We start from the raw sequence: 9,900 nt of genomic DNA, 5'->3' as shown, positions 1-9,900 counted from the left end.
AAATTAAGGTCCCACGACTCGAGCTCCCTGGCATCTTAGAATACCATCTGTCTTCCATGACAACTCAAGTCCCCAATACTATCAATGTTTTGCACAGAAATAGGGGGATTTTCAATCTTGTACTGTTTCCACTTTTCTATATATTGTCCAAAAATATCATCGAAACTTCTTAGAGGATCTTCGAGTTCTCTGGGCCAGCTTGAAATTAACCATATAACCTAAACCGTCCCTGCATCTGCATGTGGGCATGTTTTTCATTTGCTTTTAGTAAACCACACATGATCACTTTTAATTGAAATTCTTAAAAACTATGAGGATTAGTTAATCAGTCTTAATAAATTAGAAAAAAGGGGCTTATTTATCAAAAACCAAGTTATATTATAGCCCCATGCATGCATGATCGCCTCATAGAGAACAGGATTAATGGGCTCCAATAATACTGAACAGTACTCTCGATCGGATGCTTTTACTTTTTGTATATGTAACAATTCATTTAACCAGCACTGTTAACGAAAGCTTTTGGTCACATCCATGCGTGACTTTAGTTAGTGCATTGTGGCTAAGATCAAGCGATGACGGCTAATTATGGAATCGACCCTTTCGTTGGAATTAATGCCCTCCCCGCTATCATTATGCTCCAGGAATATATTTTTCCAAAGTAACATGTTATTATTAGTTGAATTTTATTACTAATTATGCCCATCCCTCTTCCAAAATACCGCTATACCTCTTCTTTGTTTTTTGTTTTTTGTTTTTTTTCATTTTTTGGATAAAGCATCTAGCCTAGGGCCTCGAGGCAAACCATTCACAGGATCAAGTTTCCCAGCACCTTAATAGTACTGAATTATCAGCTTCTATTTCTTGAAAATCCCGGGACTAGACAAAATCACAACACTTTTCAACAAATCTTGTCGTAAATAATTGTTTCTTTAAAATCCTCAGAGATTATTATGACTCGAGATTAATATATGTATTTACTTGAAAGCCACATAAATTAGATCATCACCATGCCTTTGATTTTTTTTAATATCCTACTTTTTGTTCTATATATGGGCTTCTTTATCTAGTTTTTATGGGCAAGTGGGATGGGATTCGGGAAACAGATCTTGGCTGTTTATAAACCGCAGTCTGCAAGGAAATAACCCCCCCGTCTCCTTTCATCACCTCATTTCCTTCCACGTGGTTGTGCCACGTGTTTCGAACTGTTTGTTTTGTTTACGTACTTTTGGTTTTTGTTTTTTATCAATTCCCTTCGGCCACGAATGTATTGTTTGTTTTTTAATTTTAAGAGTAATTTTTAAAAAAATTAAAATTTTTTATCTTTTTATTTTAAATTAATATTTTTTAGTGTTTTCAGATAATTTTAATATATTGATATCAAAAATAATTTTAAAAAATTAAAAAACAATCAATTTGATACATTTTTAAATAAAAATTATTTTAAAAAATAACCACATTTATATTTTCAAACTTCCAAACTAATTTTTTCAAATGAATACTCGCACTAATTTTATTTTGGTGTTTAATACGGTGACTTTACTAGTAAATAATGGCTAATTAAGGATTTTGATTCTCCTTAAAAAAAATTAGTTTTCTAGTTTTTCAATAATCCCCTATTAATTATTAATTAATATTATTGTTGTTATATTTCAATCTCAATTATACATTGAAATGAGTGTAGTAATTCATAGTAAACAACCTCCTCGTTAAAACTTGACTAGTGAATTTGTCTTATGATTTTTATATATGTACGTGTGAGAATAAATAACTTGTCTTGTGACTTTGAATCACACCTTGCTTTTGCTTTGTAATACGCCCATCAGTCCTATGCTAGTTATTTTAATATTTATTATTTGGAAATGAATCACAGATTGAGTTTTAAAATATTTTTTTGTTTGGAAATATATTATTTTATTTTTTTAAAATTTATTTTTAACATCAACATATCAAAACAATCTAAAAACTAAACAAAAAAAATTATTTTGAAAAAAAATAAAAAAATAACAAAATAGCAAAGAGACCCTTGATCAAAGAGCCGCTTGTTGCAACAAGATGAAAAATATGATTTTCAAAGGAGGGGCTGAATGTGCTTTTTATGTTGATAAAAAGGTTCTCTCCCCGATAGCTTCTAGGGGGTAATGCTAAAGTTCAAGCAGTTAAGGATATTTTATTTTCTGTGGTTTCTTTTAGAATGGGCATCCCATATCTGTTGTAAGAATCTCTATGGGACCGTCACAATCTTGCCCATATAAATTGAGGTTTTTTTCCTTACACTTTTTTTATGAAGATGATCACATATATATTTGAATATACATACAAACACTATTGAAAACACTATTGGACTGTTCAATGGTGGGTCATGAGTAGTCTGTGGCTACAGATCAACAATGGTGGATGATAGCAAAATAAGAGCACCGGAGGAACAACCAAGGCAGCCTGGAGCTAGAGATCATCAAATTGAGGCGAAGTCAATGAAAGCTATTGATGTGGTTAAGAAATTTGATGAACCAAGAAGTTGGATCTGTAATTTGATGAACCCGTTAATTGGAGAAGTTTGCAAGTGTTTAAGATTTTTCCTTAATTTTTTTTTCTGTAATTTTCAGTTTTACATACATGCATGCCTCTAAATGGATTGCTATTTATTTTTATTTTTTTGAAAATTTACACAAATAAAATACAGAATATTTTCACAATCTTAAAATCTTGATGTCAATTTTCGGTAGACAATGGCTCGGATTCAAGTACCCGATCATTGTTTTTCTATTTGAATTATATTTTTTATTGCATGACAATTTTCGGTAGACATGGTAATTTCACACTTCTCTTGCTGTGGTTTTTTAAAAAATTAAGTTAAAAGTATATGAGCTTTTATTTTTTAAAAAAATCTGAAAAGTGATAGGAGGCTGCTTATTTTATTAAAAAAAAATATAAAATAACCTTAGAATATTTTAAAAGGCAATATATTAACTTTAATTATTTTTCTTTGACACGGATCTTAATTATTTTATTTTAAGGAACGAACTCTATACTTTCTCGAACCTTCCCAATCGATACGATGCTTGTGGGATCAGTCTGAATTGACAATCACAGGGACAAATTTTTGAAAAAAACGCCTGTGAAGCAAATTCCCCAAGCAACTTATTCTGAATTTTCAAAGGGATTTGATTTGAGAGTGCCAAAGAAGAGATGAAAGTGCCCAGAAGAGGTGTTAATCATGTAATAAAGACACACCTCGTCGACTTAGTATTTGAAAAGTTATTCTTTCTCGGTCGCCATCGATATAAAACCAGGCGATAACATTTTAGTGTTAGAATAATTTATTCCCACGGCATCGACAGTCAACTTCATGAAAGCTAATTAATATTCGAGGATCAATTGAGAAACTATACGTGTGTGGCCGGAGAAAGAGGTAGATCATGGTCCACTGATAAAGAGTCGACGTTAGTCCCGTGAGATCCAGGAGAACCACACACCTGGCTTCCGACAATATTTTCACTTAATTATTTACATGTATAAGATAGTAAACTTCATTTTTGTGTGTATATTCATATATTCTGCTTTTATTATTGTAAACATTATACCTAAGATTTTCCAAAAAGTTTTGATGTTGTCCAGGTAAGAAAATTTAGATGAACATGTACATCCACTCTCTAAATTGTTACTTAATTTAGATGGAGACTTTTTAAATTGATGCTCATTTTTTATGTTAAACTATTAATAGGTTCTTTTTTGTTACCTTTCATCTCCCTTTATTTCTTTTCTTTTGATTTTAACACATAAACGACGAAGCGATTTGGATTGGAGCCTCTTTTATTAGGTTTTAATGAAGTAGAGAAAACTTCAAACTACATTTGGTTTTTCACTGCTTTGTCTTGGGATAAGGTGATTGGTCTGTGTTTCTTGCAAAACACATCTCATGGCAGCATAGAAGACTTTCTAATACTTAAATTAGTTAATGTAGATTCGTAGAAGGGGATGAGTAAATAAACGAAGAGAAAGTGTATGTAGCATGTATGGCCTTGTGTGACCTTGTGGGGGCCTATATTAACCTGTCTCCTCCCTTCTCTTTTACACCTATGATATTTATGGATACTTTATGCCTCATAAGCTTACATTGTAGAGGAGAAAAAATGATGAGGAGTATTTGTTTTTATAGAAAGTTGAGTTATTAGTTGTTGTGATTTCTATGTTATTGGTAAAAAGGTTGTCCTAAATTAGAGTTATTGGTGAGAGAGGGTGGTCATACCAGGAGAGTTGATGTAAGAGTCAGGTTAAGAGTTAATTACTGGTGAAAAGAGTAGTCATTTCAAGAAAAGATGGGGATTTTATGTTGTGATGTGTGCAGAGAAAGATAACCATTAGTGAAAGAGCAAGTATCCTCTAAAAAGACATGGTGAGGAAGGTGGTTATTAATGTGTAAGGATGGTCTTTGTAAACGTGTTGTACTAACAAGAGAGATAAGTTGAGAGTGTCTAGCATTGTAGTGTGTGTCTGACAAGATAATCTCATAACCATTTGTGGCTTGGTGAGGGTAAAAGAGAGTGTGAGAAAAAGAGAGGGTTCAATTAGGTCTTCTTGAAAAAAAGATTCAATTATGCTTTCTTGGAAAAGGTTTTGATAGGCTTCTTTAAAGGACGGTTTAGTTGTACTTTCTTAGATTGATGAGTGATTAGTTAGGCTTGGCCTAAAATAGCTAGGACTTGTTTTTTGATTTCATAAACCATCAAGTTTCATTTGATATTAGTTATGATACCGCCACCACTAAAAAAATAGAAAAAAAATCAATGAAAATATCAATGGAAAACTTTAATCAATAATTTTAGTTGGAAACAACAATAGAATAAAACAATTAAAAAAAATTATTGATAATTTTTTCAATGTTTTTGACATGTCGAATGGCCAATGGAATTGTCGATGGAAATTTCATTGATGATTGTAAAAGAAATTAAAACTCAACATTCATTTCCTTTCCCTATTTCATTTTCTTCTTCCAATTCAAATTACAACAGCCCACCCCTCATAAATTTGGTCACCATAACTTGTTGGTGTCGACGCAACATCTCTTTAAAAGCTTAAGTTTCCCTTTATTGGTTTTATTTTTTGCCAAGCTTCACTTTACTAATTAAGCAAACTCATCCATTTATGTTTTAACCTATTTATGTTTTAATTTAATTTATTAAATTGTTTGTTTGTAATATTTATAATTTACTTGTATATTTAAGTGTTTTACTTGTTTTATAATGATAATTTTGTTGCATTAATGTATGATTTTTATTTTTGGTTTCTTTGTTTGGAATTTGGGGAATTCTAATTTAATTTGTCACTTATAAAAATTGAGTATAGTTTTATAACTTAGATGTGTTGAAATTGAAAAGGTGATGAGTAATTCAATGGGTACTAATTATTTGGTGTCAACTTTATGGTTAAGTTGAAAATTCAAGAAAAAATTATTTGGTGTGAAATTGATAATAATTAAATGTACTAATTTAGGTTGAATAAGTTTGAATTGAAAAAATAATTAATAATTAATTGGGTCCGATAATTATGCGTTTTGTTGAAGATTTAGGAAAAAATAAGTTAACATGTAATTGATAACAATTAAAGTATTAATTGATGTTATTTATTCTTAAATGGAGTAAATGATGAGTAGTTAATTAGGTACCAATTATTTTTTATCAATTTTATTGTTTAGTTGAAAATTTATGGGAAATTGAATTTGCACGGATATTATAATAATAAGGGGTTAAGTATGTTTCATCTTATAAAATATTTGATAGTTATTGAACTATAAATTATATTTTTCTAAATTTGGATAATTGAGTTACTAAAAAAATGATGGGTTATTAAGTTATTAGTTGGTTTATATAGGTTAATTATGATTCATTCTTAATAAATAATTAAATTTTAATTTGGTAGTATGTTTAAAATTTTTAATTGTGTTCATTGTTTTCTTTTAGGTACCATGCCTTTAAAAATAAATAAGTTCAAGTCCAACAAGAACACTCATGCTTCATCAAATAATAGTGTTGGTGATTATGTCGTGAATTTAAAAAATAATTATGAAGAGTCACTTAATATAAAAGTTACTAACCAAGGCTCAACCACTAAAGACAACAAATCAAGCATTTTTTATTTGATAAAGCTCATTTCAAGTAAATAAATAGCGGAATGACAACTTCTTTATATAATTGTTTTCTCACATTATGTTATTTATTTTTATTAAGTTATTTTATGTTTTACAATTATATAAAAATAGTTTTCTTAAATTATTTTTTAGATTTATCAATATTAAAGTTGTTTATTCATCATCTTTAAGATGATGTGGTTATTTAAAGAACTATTGTTTTTATGGATTTAGTTTTATGGTCATTTAAAATGGATGTATTTAGTGAATGCTTGGTGGAGAAAATTTAAAATTAGACAAATAATCTCTAATTTAAATTAATAGGTTTTTAAATTAAAAAAATAGTTCATTTATGAAATCAATTAAGAAAAAAAATTGATGAAACAAAAGAAATGAGACGCTTAAGAATTATTTTTTAGAGACTGAAATATTTATTTTAATGATATTTTAAAGTTCTAACGAAGAAGGTGGGAAAAAAGGTCTAATGGAAGCAAATCATAGTTCAGGTATTACAAGCAAAAGAAAAAAAAAGATGTAAATAATTCAAAAATCTTTATTTTTTTTAAACAAGCATGTGAGATTTTAATAAAGAAACTAGATAAAAGGTAACAGAAGAGTTCTATTAATAGTTTAACATGATAAAATGGATATTAATTTAAAAAATAAAAAATAAAAAATCTATGTAAAAAACTAATAATTCAAGAGATTCATATTACATAAAACTTAACAATAAATCGACCTTTTGAGTTTATTTCTTGAAGTATTACCTTCGATACATTATCACAATATGTATACAGAGAAACAAGACAAAACAAAACGGACAAAAGAGGTGACTTTTTATGGTTAGATTCCGGCAACTGTATAAAAGTAGCTAGGGTATAGTCTCGAAACTTTTCGAAAACCACAGGGATATTATTGAAAGATTAAAATTATAGATATAGAAATGGAGTTCTGACGATTTTGATAGGAGCATACCCCATCATATATATATATATTCTTACGTCAAAGGTTTGGACAAACTATCGATTCTTGCTCAAAACACTGCACCCACCGAACTGTTTATATATGACTTGTTAATTCTGGGTTTTAACTTTTAAGTGAGCATCCATGTCAAACACAGTCAGGCCTAAGCTGGCTTGGAACCAATGGTCGATAGACAGAGAAAGTCGAGGACAAGTGTTTTTGTCGTCGTCACTATAATCCACTCCAAAACTGCGAGGTGGCATGGAAAAATTAATGAAGTTGTGACAGGTTTCCAGTTTATTTGAAATTCGAGCTTTTCCAGTCAGTGATGCTGCATTGATGACCACCCTGACAATAGATGGTAATATCTTTTATTATTTGAAAAAGAAAATGTATTGATTCCCTAATCTTGCTCCATTGCCTGCAAAGGCTCCTGGACGCAGCCGATGGAAAAAGTGTATCCGCAACAATACGTAATCTCTCGTCTGTTCTGCACCAGTAGATGCAAAGTCAAGATTGTATTACCTTTTTGGTTACAGAAGTCAAGATTATTTTAATTGCAAACACGAGAATTAACGAGTATTTAATGTACAAAGTACTATCGTTTTCATGTATGATGTTCGGTACCGTAATCGTAAGGGTAATAACATTGAAAAGCCTGGGATTGTCTCGAATTTTTTTAAAAAAATTACATATGAATTAATTTAAATGCCGGTTTGCCCTCTCGTAGCACATCATCAATCCCTTCACATCAACCATCTCATTTTTTTCTTGTCATTATCTGCCGAAAATCAATGTCATTAGGTGAGTATTAGTTGGGGGTTGAAAAATATGTTGATAACTGCACATCAGCTTTTTTGGCTAAAAAAGACCAAGATAGGTCGAATATATCACCTCGGTGCATCCAATGCTGGCCGCGCAATTCAAATCTAACACCAAGCTCTCGGACATTGCATGTGTTTTAGATATTAAGAGTCAACTTATTGTTACTGTAAACTTGACTGTCTGGTTTCTGATTCGGGCCTGCTGGTGGAATGTTCGGGCTTGCATTTCTAAATCATTTAGCTAGAGAATTCTTATTTGAATTTTATTCGAAGTACTCGACAGGCACCATCAGTGTTGGAAGTTTGCAAGTCGGCAATTGTTCCCTTGTCTGGGATTGTTCTGTTCAATTATCGCAAATTCTAGCAATAACCTCAAATGTACAACATCGAGGTTTTGTCTGAAAATCCGACTCGCCATATTAATTCTAGATGGCCAAACTTTGTAGTTTTCCTGCAAGGAGACTTGGTTTTAGAGTTGAAATGTTTAATTTTCAAGTTTTGGTTTTACATTAATTACTTGTGAAAACATTGAAAACAGGAATGATGATATCTAATCCAGAATTTAATTGGCCTTCGAATAAACAACTAAAACATTTCTTGTCGGTTTGAATAAACAAATAAATCGTTTTTAAACATAAGAGATTGCTTTGTTTGATAGGAAGGAAACTCATTGGTCGTCTATGGTTTAGATTAAACTCCCACTGTTGATAAAGACACATCTATCTTGTATCTTGTACTAACTTATTCACCGTATTGTTTATTCTTGTATTTAAAATTATATTTAAGTATGTTTTAAAAGTACATATAATTTAAAAAATATTAAATTAATGTTTTTTAATGTTATTTTATAGTTTTGATGTCCTAAAATAAGAAAATAAAAATCTTTAAAATAATTATTTTAATATATTTTCAAGTAAAAATAACTTTTAAAAAATATCATGCATTATGATATAAAACATGAAAATATTGTGCAAGTCTCTCTCACAAATATATATATATATATATATATATATATATATATATATATATATATATAATTTATTAAAAAGAATATTTGTAGCACAAGAGGTCAAGATTAAATCTTTTTTATTGCAAAGAAAAAGATGGCATGCTTTGTCATAATCATGGTAGCATCTCCACATTCGAAATTGGGAAGATCGAAGATACCATTTATAATTAAGTTGTGACTTTGATGGGCCATACAAAGCATGTTTTTCCATGGTCCCTTGAGATTGAGTGGAGTCTCCGACAGATAGATGATAATTTTAAAAGCTTCAACTTTCTTGAGCTCAGCATGTAGTGGAACATTTTTGCTAGCTCCAATCCATCAGAATGGCAGAGAAAGGAGAGAAGGTTTCCTCGCTCCAAAACTTGTTTGTCCTCGGTTGCTAGGGTTCAAAAACGAATCGGAGCTTGGGCTATTCCATCTTTGTGTTTACGCAGGAGAATTAAGGACATAAGGCTAGAAATACAGAAGCGTTGAGCCCAAGTAGATAAGTAAATACGCCCACTCCAAATATTTGTAGAGAGTAGCCTAGCAAAATTCTTTCAGCCCCAAGCCTACACGAACAATTTCACTAGGCCTTCCTCGATCCAGATCCTTTCTCGGCGACGCCGTGACCCCTTCAAACCCATACAAACGGCCCTTTTTCTCGAAAGCATGGATATAAAACTCGGTCGTGAAACTTGTAGATATTATCATTATAAGAGAAAGAACTTGTATTATTTTTTTAATTGTAGACTGTAGTTATTAACATTTGAGTGTTTAAAACTTTAAATTTTAACCATCTAGGTGATCTAGGTGATGGTTCAATAATAAAAGCTTGGGATTAAAAAGTTTGTTTTCTCCGTAGTCTTAGGTTCGAGCCATGTGGTTGCTCATATGATAGCCACTAGAGGTTTACATTGTCGTTAACTTCAGCGCCCGTGGGATTAGTCGAGGTACGCGCAAGCTGGTCCGAACACCCACGTTAAACTAAAAAAAAAACT

Source organism: Populus nigra, chromosome 4 (genome assembly GCF_951802175.1).
Source record: "Populus nigra chromosome 4, ddPopNigr1.1, whole genome shotgun sequence".
In the NCBI taxonomy this organism is placed as follows: domain Eukaryota; kingdom Viridiplantae; phylum Streptophyta; class Magnoliopsida; order Malpighiales; family Salicaceae; genus Populus; species Populus nigra.
Note: the sequence above shows the minus strand (reverse complement) of the source record.